The following is a 15,935-nucleotide window of genomic DNA, read 5'->3' on the forward strand; positions in this document are numbered from 1 at the left end:
TAAAATCAGCAGCCTCAGATTTGTGTGGCCTTTACAGGAAATTAAATGCTGAAATGAGACAAAATACCATATGTCATACATAAATGGCGTACATGTGTGTGCGGTGTATATATAATGTCCAAACAAATTGTCTGATTTACATAAAGCAAATATCAATCCTCTTGAAAATAAAGCATACAGTATAGTGATATCTATATAGAAGTAGATGAAGAACGTGAAGTTGTCTTTTTGGACTACTGTAATTCTTCAATATTTTGCGACCGCTTCGGTGGCCTTTGGTTAGAGAGCATCTGCCTCGAAGAGGAGACCCAAAAAGCTTAAAAAAAACATATTACAAATGGTACTAGTCACTGCCTCGCTTGGTGCTCAGCACTGAAAGGTTAGAGCAAGGAAACAGGACTGGTTGGCCCGGTGTCAGTATAATGTGACTGGGTGAGGTGTCATGTCTGGTGTCTTTGGCATGATACTTCAGTGGCGGCATGGACTCGCCCTGCTACAAGAAGACACGCTATATGTACCCACACCTAATGACTCCTTGTCGTCACATGACTGAAAAATTGTTAAGTACTATGTTAAACCCCAAGCATTCATTAATTCACCCTTTTTGCATGTTTGCAAGGTGTTTATTCAAGCATATTCTGGAGGCATTATTCTGTTCAGACTAATAAAATTATACTTTATGTGAAGCCCTGAATCTGGCCAACCCAGTGGGTATAGTTTCCAGTATCGCATTAAAAAGGTGCATAAATCGCACTGAAAATTACACTTTCATATGTGAAAAGGTTGAGAAATTAGGGTCATTGTTACTTCATTTGCAGACTGTAAAAATGCAACAGAATGGTATGTTGTGTGTACATTGTACAAATCAGTAAAAAATGCATTTTATACCAAAGATTAAAGATCAATGACTAAAGAATGGTTTGCTAGGTGTAACCTGATCAACGCTTATCAAAGATGGCATTACACTGGAGTGTTTATTTGGCTTTTGTGTCTCAGTGTTACTTTCTCTAAAATCCCTACCTATTTCATTACCTAGAATTCCATGCTGACTGACAATTTTTTTTGCTGATAGGCCCAACAGAGTATTTTTATAGGATGGCCTGGTGTAGACTGCCGACCACTAGGACTGTGAGGTCGCATGTTCTAATCCGTCTCCTCCTGGCTCAGCTATTCAGAGATTTTGCAGGTTCTTGATATTAATGGTGCTGTAGTTTCGCTTGAGACCCATCTATGTCCCTTCCACCCATACATTTCCATTGTGTACTCAGTGATAGCCATGAAATATTCTTGACAGGTGCTTAAAAACAAACACAGAAAGACCAATCAAATAAGTAACTAGGTGAGATGATATTAAGGCATTGGCATCCTGACATGGGCCTTTGAGGGCCCAGCATGACACACAGATTCTACACATGTGTTGAATACATTTATGGCTGTTTTGATTATAATGTGAGAGGGGTGCATTGGTGTGTGAGAGGGATGCATTGGTGTGTGAGAAGGATGCATTGGTGTGTGAGAGGGATGCATTTGTGTGTGAGAGGGATGCATTGGTGTGTGGGAGTTAAGCATTGGTGTGTGGGAGTTACGTATTGGTGTGTGGGAGTTACGCATTGGTGTGTGGGAGGGATGCATTTATGTGTGGGAGGGATGCATTGGTGTGTGGGAGTTATGCAATGGTGTGTGGGAGTTATGCAATGGTATGTGGGAGGGTTGCTTTTGTGTGGGCGTTTACAATGGTATGTGGGCGGGTTGCATTGGTGTGTACGAGTTACGCATTGGTGCGTGGGAGGGTTGCTTTTGTGTGGGAAGGATGCATTGGTGTGTGAGAGGGATGCATTGGTGTGTGGGAGTTACGCTTTGGTGCGAGGGAGGGTTGCTTTTGTGTGTGAAGGATGCATTGGTGTGTGGGAGGGATGCATTGGTGTGTGGGAGGGATGCATTGGTGTTTGGGAGGGATGCATTGGTGTGTGGGAGGGATGCATGAGTGGCTTTAGATTTATTCAATATAATTTATTTAATTATAATTTGGTTGGTGTTTTGCTGTACTCAGTGATGTTTCACATACACAAAGGTGGCCAGTACTTTTTATCCAACTTTCAGTGATTGCATTGGTGAAAGGCTCCTGTCAGCCATTGTGCTGCGCTAGCATGCCAAACACTCGGCCACTCCAGCCCCTGGTCATGCTGTTTGGTCGGGTTAAAGTCGTCAGCTCATACAGCACAGTGTTTTCCAATATGATGTGATACTCTGCCTACTTCTATACATTGGCAGATATAAACAGTCTTTAATTTAAATTGTTTATTTTTCATTCTGGTGGAATGACAATGTAAGGGAAAAAATGTTATGGTACAGGCATGAGAGATATGAGAAGTATCAGTTTTATTGGCCACATAGCTGGGTTAAGATGTATCCAGTGTTATAAATAATATTCATGTACTGTGAAGAAAATGACATTAGAATTAACTTCTCAGATACTTCATAGTCCCTCTTTGTTTAATCGCACTGAAGTGTAGTATTATACGGTTTTGCCATTGAAAGACTCCTCTGTTAGCTATTTTTGACATTTTGATGAAAGCTTGATTTCATACCAATGCTTATTTGGGGTTATGTAGAAAAATGCATGTGGCAAAAGTTCGTCTACATGTTTCTTGACTTGTACATCTCTCAACTAATACGTACATAAATCGCTGTGACCTAATGGTGCAGGAGTTGATTTTGATTTATTTATTTATTTGATTGGTGTTTTACGCCGTACTCAAGAATATTTGATATTCAAGAATACGATAGCAGCCAGCATTATTACAGGTGGGAGGAAACCGGGCAGAAACCAGAGGAAACCCACAACCATTTGCCGGTTGCTGGCATGTAGGAGTCGATCTTCCCTACTTGCATTGGGGCTCGGACATAATCTCACTCACAAGTCTGAATTAGGTCATAAATCTTACGTCATTAAGTTTCCTTCACCCCAAAAAGCTAACTGCCTTAGTTTGCACCAAGGACAAACTATTGAAATTAGGTCATAAATCTTACGTCATTAAGTTTCCTTCACCCCAAAAAGCTAACTGCCATAGTTTGCACCAAGGACAAACTATTGAAATTAGGTCATAAATCTTACGTCATTAAGTTTCCTTCACCCCAGAAAGCTAACTGCCTTAGTTTGCACCAAGGACAAACTATTGAAATTAGGTCATAAAACTTACGTCATTAAGTTTCCTTCACCCCAAAAAGCTAACTGCCTTAGTTTGCACCAAGGACAAACTATTGAAATCAGGTCATAAAACTTACGTCATTAAGTTTCCTTCACCCCAAAAAGCTAACTGCCTTAGTTTGCACCAAGAACAAACTATTGAAATTAGGTCATAAATCTTACGTCATTAAGTTTCCTTCACCCCAAAAAGCTAACTGCCTTAGTTTGCACCAAGGACAAACTATTGAAATTAGGTCATAAGTTTTAAAGTCATGATATAGAAGGGCATAGCTAGGTATAATGTGAGTTTGTGAAACTGTCCGATGTTGCAAGTTTAAACTTTTGATGAGAGTAGAGACATACATTGAAAAATCTTTATAATGAAATAGGGACCTTGTTCATGCAGTGACTATGGAAGACAGTAAATTAAAATTGTTCCCAACTTTTGGTAAACCGAATCATGTAATCAGACGAACATTCAGCAGGTGTTACGTACCTGTACGGTTAAATTATATTGCTGTCACCACAATATGGTGGAAATATTATGATCATTCTGTGTACATATACATTATAGATGTAGGTCTGTAGACCTGTTACAGACACAGGTTTTGTACATATACATTATAGATGTAGGCCTGTAGACCTGTTACAGACACAGGTTTTGTACATATACATTATAGATGTAGGCCTGTAGACCTGTTACAGACACAGGTTTTGTACATATACATTATAGATGTAGGCCTGTAGACCTGTTACAGACACAGGTTTTGTACATATACATTATAGATGTAGGTCTGTAGGCCTGTTACAGACACAGGTTTTGTACATATACATTATAGATGTAGGCCTGTAGGCCTGTTACATACACAGGTTTTGTACATATACATTATAGATGTAGGCCTGTAGGCCTGTTACAGACACAGGTTTTGTACATATACATTATAGATGTAGGCCTGTAGGCCTGTTACAGACACAGGTTTTGTACATATACATTATAGATGTAGGTCTGTAGGCCTGTTACAGACACAGGTTTTGTACATATACATTATAGATGTAGGCCTGTAGACCTGTTACAGACACAGGTTTTGTACATATACATTATAGATGTAGGCCTGTAGGCCTGTTACATACACAGGTTTTGTACATATACATTATAGATGTAGGACTGTAGGCCTGTTACAGACACAGGTTTTGTACATATACATTATAGATGTAGGCCTGTAGGCCTGTTACAGACACAGGTTTTGTACATGTACATTATAAATGTAGGCCTGTAGGCCTGTTACAGACACAGGTTTTGTACATATACATTATAAATGTAGGTCTGTAGGCCTGTTACAGACACAGGTTTTGTACATATACATTATAGATGTAGGCCTGTAGGCCTGTTACAGACACAGGTTTTGTACATATACATTATAGATGTAGGACTGTAGGCCTGTTACAGACACAGGTTTTGTACATATACATTATAGATGTAGGTCTGTAGACCTGTTACAGACACAGGTTTTGTACATATACATTATAGATGTAGGCCTGTAGGCCTGTTACAGACACAGGTTTTGTACATATACATTATAGATGTAGGCCTGTAGGCCTGTTACAGACACAGGTTTTGTACATATACATTATAGATGTAGGCCTGTAGACCTGTTACAGACACAGGTTTTGTACATATACATTATAGATGTAGGCCTGTAGGCCTGTTACAGACACAGGTTTTGTACATGCAGTCATGCGCACATCATGAGTGAGTCTGATGTGAATACCCTTGTAGGCTACTATGTTAATGGTACAGTCTACTTTCACGCACGTTCCCATTTCAGCATGTCAAACTGACTATATCAAAACTACCCAATGAAATTCTGTGGATTTAGCATGTGAAGAAGTGTTTTTAGGTGTAGTATTTGAATTTTAATGACTTAAGCACGGGAATGGATTTTTTTTTTTTACTGTAGTGAGTGATAGTTTTGCATAATCACGATCTTCAGGTCTTTATTACTCAATCAGTCTACCCCAGGCTAGAACACTCAATCTGCTCAAAATATGCACAAGCTTGCATTATGTAAATTTTCAGGGGAATTAAGAATAACAAAAATTAAATGGTTGGCTAAATCAAAGAAGATTTTTGAAAGTGGGTGGGAAATGACATTGTATTTCGTTGAATTAAAAAAAAAAACAACTAATTTTGGTTTTAGACAATGTGCATCACGGTGAAAGAATTTTTCATAGGTGAAAAAACCATGTGTTTTTTATTTTATCAGTTAATTTTTTCAGGACATGCAAAAATGTTATTCCTTAACATTTATATTTTGTATTATTAAGAATTCTCATATTTTGAAAATCAGATAGTTCCCATGGAAAAATGTCGTCAAACACCATATACAAGCATACATTTTAATTTGTCTCCAAAAAAGAAAATAAATAAATGAAGAGAAGAGTGTAAATCGGTGTTTTCAGTTGTCAATTGATGTGAAACTCAAATCTAGCCTGAAGGTACAAGTAAATATTCAAGTAGAAGGTAAACATGCTGAAGTTTTTTTCTTTTCTTTTTTTTTTTTTTTTTTGGCTCACTTGTGTGCTTAGCTCAGTGCAGTGTGACATCGCCTCGCTAACCAATGAGAAAGTGATCTATAAATAGCTGGCCAGGATTAGTTTGTTGTTTTACTTGTCATGATATGGTTGATCTTTACACATCTCTGCTAATTAGACATAGATTTAAATTCCACACCTTGTAAACTCCCAACAGATACTGCCAGACTTAAACCCTGGTGAGAGCTTTTCTTTTAGCTCTAAGAGAAAATGATCCTGTTCGGGTTTTTTTTTCCCGCATCAGGTATGAAAAGATACATACACTTTGTTCAGTTAGTTTGTAGCAGTTACAGTGTAGGCCTTCTTCATGCATGTTTGTAATACTAATTCCTCAAGGTTTTCACATATGAAAGAGCAACTTTCATTGCAATTTATGCACATTTTTAATTTCATTGTGGAGAAAAAATTGCATTGGTTGGGTTCACCAATTTTCAGGTCAATTTCAAAAAGTATACCTTTTTCTATCTACAGAAGATGTTGCCCTCAGAATATGCTTGAATAAACATTTTGCAAACGTGCGAAAAAGTTGAAGAATTACAGTAAATACATGTACCACAAGTGTGTTGCCAGTTTATTGTGTAAAATGTCTTGCCGGTGACTTCCAGGACATTATGACCCACTCTAAATGACCTAAAGGTTTGCCCCAAAATATGAAATTAAACTCCATGTTGATTTCAAATATATCTTTCATCTTCAACACATAATTGTGTAAGGCCTGATTATAAAGGATAGAATGATGATTTAATGTAGAAATTGGGTTGATCATTATGGTGTCATTTAAAGCAGTTTATTCAGGCTCTCCCTCACAGGTTGGGCGATTTATATCCAGAACTGTATTTGCCCTAAAAATTTCATTTTCATTTTTTTTCAGAAAATTCATTTCAAGAGGCTAACAGAAGTAAAACAATGTTACATTTCATGCTGGAAATTTAGAATTTTTTTCAATAGCATAAAATCATACTTCCTAAAATCATACATCATAAAATAAAAAAGCACTTTTATAAGATCAATGGAACTCTGAAACTTTATAATAGGCAAAATGAGTGATAGTCATGGACGAAATTTTAGGTCAGAGACAGTATCACCTCATTTGTATGCTAATCAACCTCTGACCTCCTCACCTAATTTAAGGATATCAGCTCAGGTGGGAGGATGATTTTGATTGGTTGTTTAGCTTGGGTGATGGTGCCTGCACATCCTATGTTGTCACCATAACCCAGCAAATTATAGCACAATATCACAGTGTATCTGTCACAATTTTTCTGTGCAAAACAGATTTGTCCTTTCTAGTGCCAACCTTTTTTTCTCCATGCTCTGAGGGAAAAAGATGATGAGCAGCCAGTATTTAATTGTCTCTAATGAGTCATTCCTTTGTGGGCCTTGGCGTGTGAATGCATTGGATGCATCTTGATTTCAGGCCCTCTTTTGTTTTGAATTATCGTATGACCTGACAGATATGAAATGTTCTTGAGCACAGCCTATAACAACAAACTGGTTTCTGTTTACATATCTGCATGGCCAGTGGCTTTGCCTTAAAATGAATCTGAATTGGATTTTAAGCAGAACTGAATAACATTTCATTGTTATGATGGCAGTCAGGTTTTCTCATTTAAAAAAAAAAAAACTGAGCAGAGCCTCAAGGAAACAGTGGCACCTGACACAACTCACTGACCTGAAGCTGCAGCCTTATAGGGGCCTCCGTGGCGGAGAGAGTTAGCACGCCAGCATAGCACAATGACCCAGGTGCCTCTCACTAATGTGGACGCTGTGAGTTCAGGTCCAGCTCATGCTGGCTTCCTGACAACTCCCTGATGTGAGGCTGCAACCTTATAACTACATGTTGTGGCAACTGGATTCAGATATGGGTCAATAATGGTTTACTGTATGCAGTAGAAAATGGAGCATGGCCTACAGACAGCATTTATACCATATGACTGTTGCTTTGAAGCAGATTTAGATTTAGCCAGATTTTGAAAGAAGGGCGTCCCCTGTCCGTTTTTTTTTTTTTGTTTTTGTTTTTTTTGTTTCTCGCATGTTGATTTCATGAGGATAGGTGTCTCACTTAGACACGGAGACACCTCTCATCCCCTCCCCCCTCTGGCTAAAACGTACATGTGTGTTTCGAACCTTGTCTTTTGAAATAATTGCCATAATAATTGAGGTTCGTATCATTTTGTTTGTGTATACATTGCACACTCACGATTTTCTTCAGCGTAATCGCAAAAAAGTTTGCCCCATGCTGACATACATTGTTTGCTAGAAGTTACACCGTCATTAAGATGATGGATCTATTTCAGTGGAGGACATTTTTTGAGAAGATACATGCAGGCATTCATAATAATTGCCTCTACAACGGATGTCTGTAGGAACCGTTGTATAAATAGGTGACAGTTATATATGGCAATGTATTAACATAACTGTCCATACTCATACTGACACACATCATGTCATGAGATGTAGGATAAAGTATATTTGTAGCCATACAGAATAGTTAGTATGGAGGAAGAATGAAAAAATTGATTTTTTTTTTTTCTTTAAAATTTCTAAAATTTTTAAAATTTTAAAATTTCTTTAAAAATTCTTCAATTTTTGAAGAATGTTCAAAAAGTTAGGTACTTTGAGTGCGAGAGTCAGAGTATTAAAGCTGAATTTTAGGTTATATTTATTTAACCATATATAAACCAGTGCGGAGGGAGGCCTCCATGACTTGGTGACTAGTGTGCTAGTGCAGCAGAATGACCCAGGAGGCTTTCATCAATGTGATAACTGTGAGTTCAAGTCCAGCTAATGCTGGCTTCCACTTTGGCTGTATGGGGATGGTCTTTCAGCAACCTGCGGATAGTGGTGGGCCACCATAATGCTGGCTGCTGTAAGGGAAATGCTCTTGAGTGTGTTGCAAAAGATTGATCAGATAAATAAATAAATAACCTGGGCCGAGGCCTTAACCATTGAAATCCTAACTCTGCTATCAGCCAATCAGCATTGATTCTGTAAACATTTATGGTAAAACAGAACGCACTGATTTCAAATCACAACTTTAATTCTCTTTCATATCTAGCTACATGTACATTTACCTTAGTATTCAAGTCATCTACAACACCACCTCCCAGACTCGTGACCTTGCCATCAAATTCAAAATCTCCTAAATACACACACGACAACGCTTAAAACCATGCGCTGTTCTACTTCTGCAAAAACGCAGTGTGTACATTGTATGTAATGTACACAGGCACCAAAGAGAGCAGACCTCAAGCACACGTACATGTAATTATTCACATTTGCAGTGTATACATAGCTGACTGCAGTACGCGTAGCTGAAGTACCTTAGTGCGTGGCTCTATAGCAGTAATCATCCAGAGTATGTCAGTCCCCTGGATCGAGACAGTCTGACCTAGGCTTGTCAACATAATTACTTGTTGCTTCTAATTCCAGTTGCCTAATTGCTGGCCCTCTGTAGTGCTATTTCGTAAATAGATTAGGAATTAAGACAAGGCTGTATGGTACTGTGCAGGCTCAGCATTCCCATGGTATTGTACGAAGTTTACTCACTTCTGCTATTTGTCAGCGGAAAATACAGAAGAGCACAGAAAAGGATTTTTCTGAAAAAAAAGAAAAAAATTTCATATATATTTGCCCTGAAATCTCAGTGAAAAAAGTGCAATGCAATATTTTATGGGCCAAGAAAGATCATGCATAAAACATTACTTTTGGGGCTGACACTTAACGATATCCAGCAGGACATTCAGCCGTCCAATCAAAACGTCTTCTCAAAGATTGAGAATCAGTGGCTGATTCCACAAATCCATCTCCGTGGAAATTTTAAAATGTGAGTTTAGAGTTTTGTTTTGTGGCTTCATAAATTAAAATTTTGATCACCTGATAAATGTGATAGGAGGACAAATGTGTATTCAGTAGATTTCAATTCCCGGTACCGAACACCAAGCATTGTGTGGGGTGGTTTTAAATTTTGACTTACAGGTAAGTCAGAAAAGGTGCTGTGACATTGACCCCCAGATAACGGGAGTATAAATTGATAGTCATTTTTACATCACATACAGTATTTGGAAAATATGGAAGGGAATTGAGTCAGTTGAGCGTAGCAGATTTAATATTGAGTGGAATACTTTGACATGCATGTAGGCTTTGTTTCAGTGCATGTGTACATGCAGACATATACATGTACAGGTGCATAAAATTCACACTGAGCTTAACTATACCAGTTTATCGGTTATTTGAACTGGCTGAGATTGATATGCAGTGTATATCGTGTGTGGTTCAAAAGGGCCTCAAGGAAGTGTAAATTGTTCATTTTGACAGGTTTACGCTCTTTAAATAAAGGCTCCAATTCAATTCAGTGCAATATACCTCCCCACATCTTTCTTTTATAGACATTATTTATCACCTGTTGAATGTTTTTTTTTTTTTTTAAGTATTCATAGAATGCCCTTTAGCTTGATGAGCCTTTACAAATGATGTTTACCTCAACTGCTTGTGATATCACTTCACCAATACTTGATAATTAACATTATCAAATACGACATGTCACATAACTTCTATTCAGTTCTCAAAAGATCACTTGTAAAGTTTGTTGGAAGCAGTATTAGGGACAGTTTGGTTACTTTGAAGTACAGGGTTTATGCTTATCATGATGGATGTTCAGGTTCACTGCAGTGTTTAAATAAGTCTAACTCTTTCGATCCCACAACGAACATCTCCCAAAGGTAAACAACAAGAATACTGGTACATGTATGTGAAAAAATGTTAAAGAACGTCTGATTATCGCACGCAAAATTTACATATGACTGGGGATAACCAATACGAGCCGTAATCATCGCTGATGAAAACTAGGTCATATTAGCTGAAACATATGCAGATTTTTTCATCGCTGTGCTTATCAATTGAGACAAGAAAATTTTTTATTAAAAAGTCAAGAATTGCTGATTTTCAATTAAAGACAGAGATTCTTTTTTCACTGGCTCCTACAAGTGCCATTACATGTTTTTATTATTTTTTTTTGTTGTTTTTTTTTTTTTTTTGGTTCAAGTATTTTTGTTGTGATTATCAATGAAAAGTTAACTATATATTTAAATGTAAAAATATGTTATTACCAGCTATTATAATGGAAATTTGTTTTCATGTTTTCAACATACCTGTGCAGAAAAGGAAAGTAAAACTCCAAAAAGAAGAAAAAAAATGTATTCTTAGAGACAGTTAATCGAAGGTCAAATGTTTTCCTTTTTTTGCTAAAACTTAAATTTTTTCAGTTGGATATCATCCTTCATGTATCATCTAAACTAACCTCAAAACATCCATCTTTTATCATTAGAATCCTCAGAATATAGCAACGTGTGCGACTTTGTCAGGGGCAAAATTGTAGGTCTCTTAATCGTAGTTTGAATGGAATTTTGTAATTTCTTTTTTTTTTTTGGTGTTTTTATAATGAGGCATTATACTGTTCTATTGATTCTCTTGTGTCTACTGTATCTCCATGTAGAAATAGTAATATAAAATATTAATTTTTGGTGCTGAAATTCAAATTTTTCCATTCGGATGTCTTTAATACCGTTGAAAGAAACCTTACATCATCATTGTGAGATGAATAGAATTCTCGATCAAAAGCAGTAAAATGAGTAACTTTATTGCTGTCAATGAAGTTGAAATTTTAATTCAGTACTGTATGTGTTCATGCGTGTATAAAAATGAATGTGTATGGGTACATGAATTCATGGATCTGCTTAATCTGCTTTTAAAACAAAACATGAATAAATTGTGGAATATTATGTGTTAGCATTTTTTGTCAAAGTTTTGAAAAACTTTCGTGTGTAAAGGGTTTAGAAAAAATCTGTCTGATGAACCTGTTTTTGCCTGCATGCTGTATGCCCATTGGTGATAAGCTAGGGGTGGAAGTGAGTGAATGACAACTGTTTCTGGATGCCTTTTTTGTTAATCTATCAACTTTTGACCTTGATGATGTCACATGAAATATTAACCAATGAAAGACGAGGTCACATTGGTGCTATATTTATGAGCCAGTAACAGCCTAAAAGGTCCAGTAGTCTCCAGCAGAGTTTGTAAATAAAGCATGAATAACTATACTGTTAACTCAGTATTGTCATTTGTGGGTGAGTTTGTATTCTGTGTAAGTTTGAGTGACATTGGTGTCACATGAAAAAAAAAAACCCTGTACAATGATGGAAAGGATATAGCTGACATGAATTTGTTAATCTATTGTGCATAAAGCATTATGTGCATTGGATAATTTGTGTACCTCTAGGCTGCGTGATATTGCAGTTTTTTTATAATTCCTGTAGCCTAATTCGTGTAGTCTATATAATATTTGCTAATATGTAATACATACATTCAGAAGAGTTTCAGCTGATAGGAAGAATTCCTTGAGACCATTACACCTTGCAAAAGAATGGATTATAAAAAAAAATATTTTAAAATTTCCTCAGTAATATTTCACCTCTCAACACAAGCCTGCCTAGACTCACAAACCTCCCCAAGGGTGTGGGCAAAAGCCCCACTGGACAAAAACAATCACCCCCCACCCCCCCAGACAAAAGCCCCACCGGACAAAACACCCACAATCAACATTATTTGCGATGAATGATATATGCTGAATACTTGCTTGTTCGAGAAAACTTGAAACTCTCACCAGAGTAGCGTATCAGTTTTAAATGTAAAGAAAACTTTACATAGCAGAAATAGTTATTGTTATTTTTTCTTGGAAAGGGTTGATTATTGTACACGGGGAAAGGAATACCATGATGTGTTACGTGTGTACCTGAGGGAAAGGGAACCCTTTCTGACATGTAGCAGGATGCATACATGTCTTTAAGGCTTTTATAAAGCTGTGTTACCATAAAAATGTGATGGCATTAGTTCTCGTGATTGCCTGTCACACTTTTTTTACAATGTATCCATGCATTAAGAATCTGTAAACACTCTGGCGTATTCATCAAATTCCCATTCTCAGAGGAATCAAACGTACTTGAAAAATGTACTGAAATCTGTATTATATGCCGTGAGTTTAATAGTGGAGCATCAGCGTCTGTTAGAGGGTCATCCTGGAAGGCGAAAGAGCTTGAATCAAAGCCAGGTCGGGTCATTTAAAATGGTACTTGCTGCTGCATTGTTGGCGCTGGGCACTGAGAGGTTAGAGCTAGGAAACAGGACCCAGTCTCACAAAGATGTGGTACGTATATGATAATGGCACATATAGGACAATGGTACGGTAATAGTGACGTACAAAAATGTTGTATGGCAAATGTACGATAAAAAAAATGTTGTACGCCGCTTTGTGAAACTGGGCCCTGGACTGGTTAGCCCGGTGTCAGTATAATGTGACAGAGGGGGGAGGTGGGTGAGGTATCAGGTCTGGTGTCTTCCGGCATGATACTTTGTGGCGGCATGGACTTGCCTTGCCACAAGAGGACACAGTATACAAACACCTAATTACTTTTCATTGTCACATGACTGAAAAATTGTTAAGTATGACGTTTAAACTACAAGCATACATTTTTACATAATGGTGGGTTATCAGTAATACTGTGTGTTTAATGGTGTGCCATTAGGTATTTGTATTACTGTGAGTTTAATGGTGGGGCACCAGGTATCAGTAATACTGTGAGTTTAATGGTGGGGTATCAGGTATCTGCATTTCTGTGAGTTTTATGGTGGGGCATCAGGTATCTGTATTACTGTGAGTTTAATGGTCGGACATCAGGTATCAGTTTTACTGTGAGTTTAAGGGTGGTCCATCAGGTGTGAGTATTACTGTGAGTTCAATGGTGGGGCATCAGGTATCTGTATTACTGTGAGTTTAATGGTGGGGCATCAGGTATCTGTATTACTGTGAGTTTAAGGGTGGTCCATCAGGTGTCAGTATTACTGTGAGTTTAATGGTGGGGCATCAGGTATCTGTATTACTGTGAGTTTAATGGTGGGGCATCAGGTATCTGTATTACTGTGAGTTTAATGGTGGGGCATCAGGTATCAGTATTACTCTGGGTTAATGGTGGGGCATCAGGTATCAGTTTTACTGTGAGTTTAATGGTGGCGCACCAGGTATCAGTATTTCTGTGAGTTTAATGGTTATTTATTTATTTATTTGATTGATGTTTTACTCCGTACTCAAGGATATTTCCCTTATACGACGGTGACCAGCATTATGGTGGGAGGAAACCGGGCAGAGCCTGGGGGAAACCCACAACCATCCGCAGGGGTCTGACAGAACTTCCCACCTACGGCCAGAGAGGAAGCCAGCATGAGAGTTTAATGGTGGGTCATCAGATATCAATATTGCTGTGAATTTATTAGTGGGTTATCGGATATCAATATTGCTGTGAGTTTAGTGGTGGGGTGTCTGATATCAATATTACTGTGAGTTTAGAGGTGGCGTGTCTGGTATCAGTATTACTGTGAGTTTAGTTGTGGGTCATCTTGTATCAGCATTACAGTGAGTTTAATAGTGGGGCATCATATCTGGGGTCAGTTTTACTGTGACTTTAATGGTGGGTATTCTAGGTACATATATATTTTATGCATATCTATAGTATATACTGGAACTTCAGGTCTGTATCCTGTGATATAAATATTAGGATTTCATATATAGTATTGGAATAAATTCCTGGGCTGTATAGTTCATGTATTTTCTGCATTCTGAATCATGGTTAGGGCAGTTTTCCCTCATTTTTTGTGTCCTTTAAGACCTTTAAAGTGTAGATGTGGTTGCCTCATGCCTCTTTTTTTCCCCTTTGGCTGCAGATGTGCAGTTAAGTGCATCATTTGTGCTGCCTTTTAAAATACTTCCACAAAAACCCCAGTGTATGTGAGTGGAATGTTTATTCAGAAATGCATGAACTGCTGCTGAAGCTTCACTGCTGGCCTGTTTTCTTTTGGAGAGCTGATCGCTTTACTATATGGTACTACAAATAATGTTACAGCACAGAGACAAAAAAAGATGAAAGGATTGCATTTTGTTAAGAGGCATTGACTTATCTTCATTCAGTGCATGTAATATGCAAATTGTAATAGAATAGCTGATTCCACCGACATTGAGATACCTCATTGATCTCTGATGGATGACTCTATTCATGTGGCCTCATGAAAGGCTTGTCATCTTTTTGCAACATATGTAAATGTTCAGCTGTGGTTTAGTCTACCATTTATGTGGTTTTTTGGGAGTGTACCAATATCTCTCTGCTGGTTCCCTTTTTATCAGACACGTGCAATATATAAGCTACAGGTATAGCTGTGTATATGTACGTGTTTGGAATAGCAATTCCAGAAATATGGACACCCATTTAATTGTGTTCAGGTGTGGTACTGTAAGTCTTCAACCTTTTTGCATGTTTGCAAGGCGTTTATTCAAGCATGTTCTGAAAGCATTATTCTGTGCTCATTGATAAAAGTTTATTTTTTGTGAAGCCCAACTTGGTCAATCCAACCAATGAAGTGTAGTCTCCAAAGTCAAATTTAAAATGTGCATAAATTGCACTGAAAGCAGAGACAAGACTGACACAAGGGGGTTGGGGGGAGGGGGTGGGGGGGGGATGGGGGAGGGTGGTGAGAGGAAACTATACATCATAATTACAATGTTGACTTGTTTGGCATTTCTGAATTAAATTCTGGTCATTTTTCTTATGCATTTTTTTTGTATAAATAAACAAAAAAAAGAGTACACATCTCGTGCCAGTGAAAATTAATTTTTCATATGCCAGAAGGTTGAGGAATTAAGGCTTTGTCATACATTTATCCCATATGAACTTCTTCTGACAAGTTTTTACATGTAGATTCTCAGAGTTCTTCTTCGTCATGCAACAGTTTGCAACATCCATGCAATGTTTGCTTTGCTTGTAACAGGAGCTAGGGGGAATTTCCCTCCAACTCGGTACCTAAGTGCTGGATTTCAGATGTTGAGATCTGAGGTCAAATCCAGGTGCGATGTACGTCACAACTATTTCAGTTATGGAAGAGCATTTTTGACTGGTCTAACGAGTAGGTATTCATCAAGTTCTACAGTTTGTTCCCTTTATTGTACGTTTTTGTTAGGATTTCATTTCAAGTTCCTACAGATTATGCAAGCAATTCCCATCTGGGCCCTTTTTTTTATTTTTATTTTTTTTTATTTTTTTCTTAACATTTATATACA

At 37.6% G+C, this 15,935-nt stretch overlaps 1 protein-coding gene across 2 annotated transcripts in view; it reads left to right on the plus strand.

The window, feature by feature from the left end:
- LOC135468496 (2-oxoisovalerate dehydrogenase subunit beta, mitochondrial-like) overlaps positions 1–15,935 on the plus strand; it is a 105,662-nt gene that overhangs the window by 55,265 nt on the left and 34,462 nt on the right. Inside the window, exon 10 of one of the 2 annotated variants that reach the window (XR_010444232.1) lies at positions 15,647–15,781. The exons of the other annotated variant lie outside the window; for it this stretch is intronic. The gene's annotated coding sequence lies outside the window, so the exon portion shown is untranslated. The remainder of the gene's footprint in view (positions 1–15,646; positions 15,782–15,935) is intronic. 2 annotated transcript variants of the gene reach the window in all.

Source organism: Liolophura sinensis, chromosome 1 (genome assembly GCF_032854445.1).
Source record: "Liolophura sinensis isolate JHLJ2023 chromosome 1, CUHK_Ljap_v2, whole genome shotgun sequence".
Lineage (NCBI taxonomy): Eukaryota > Metazoa > Mollusca > Polyplacophora > Chitonida > Chitonidae > Liolophura > Liolophura sinensis.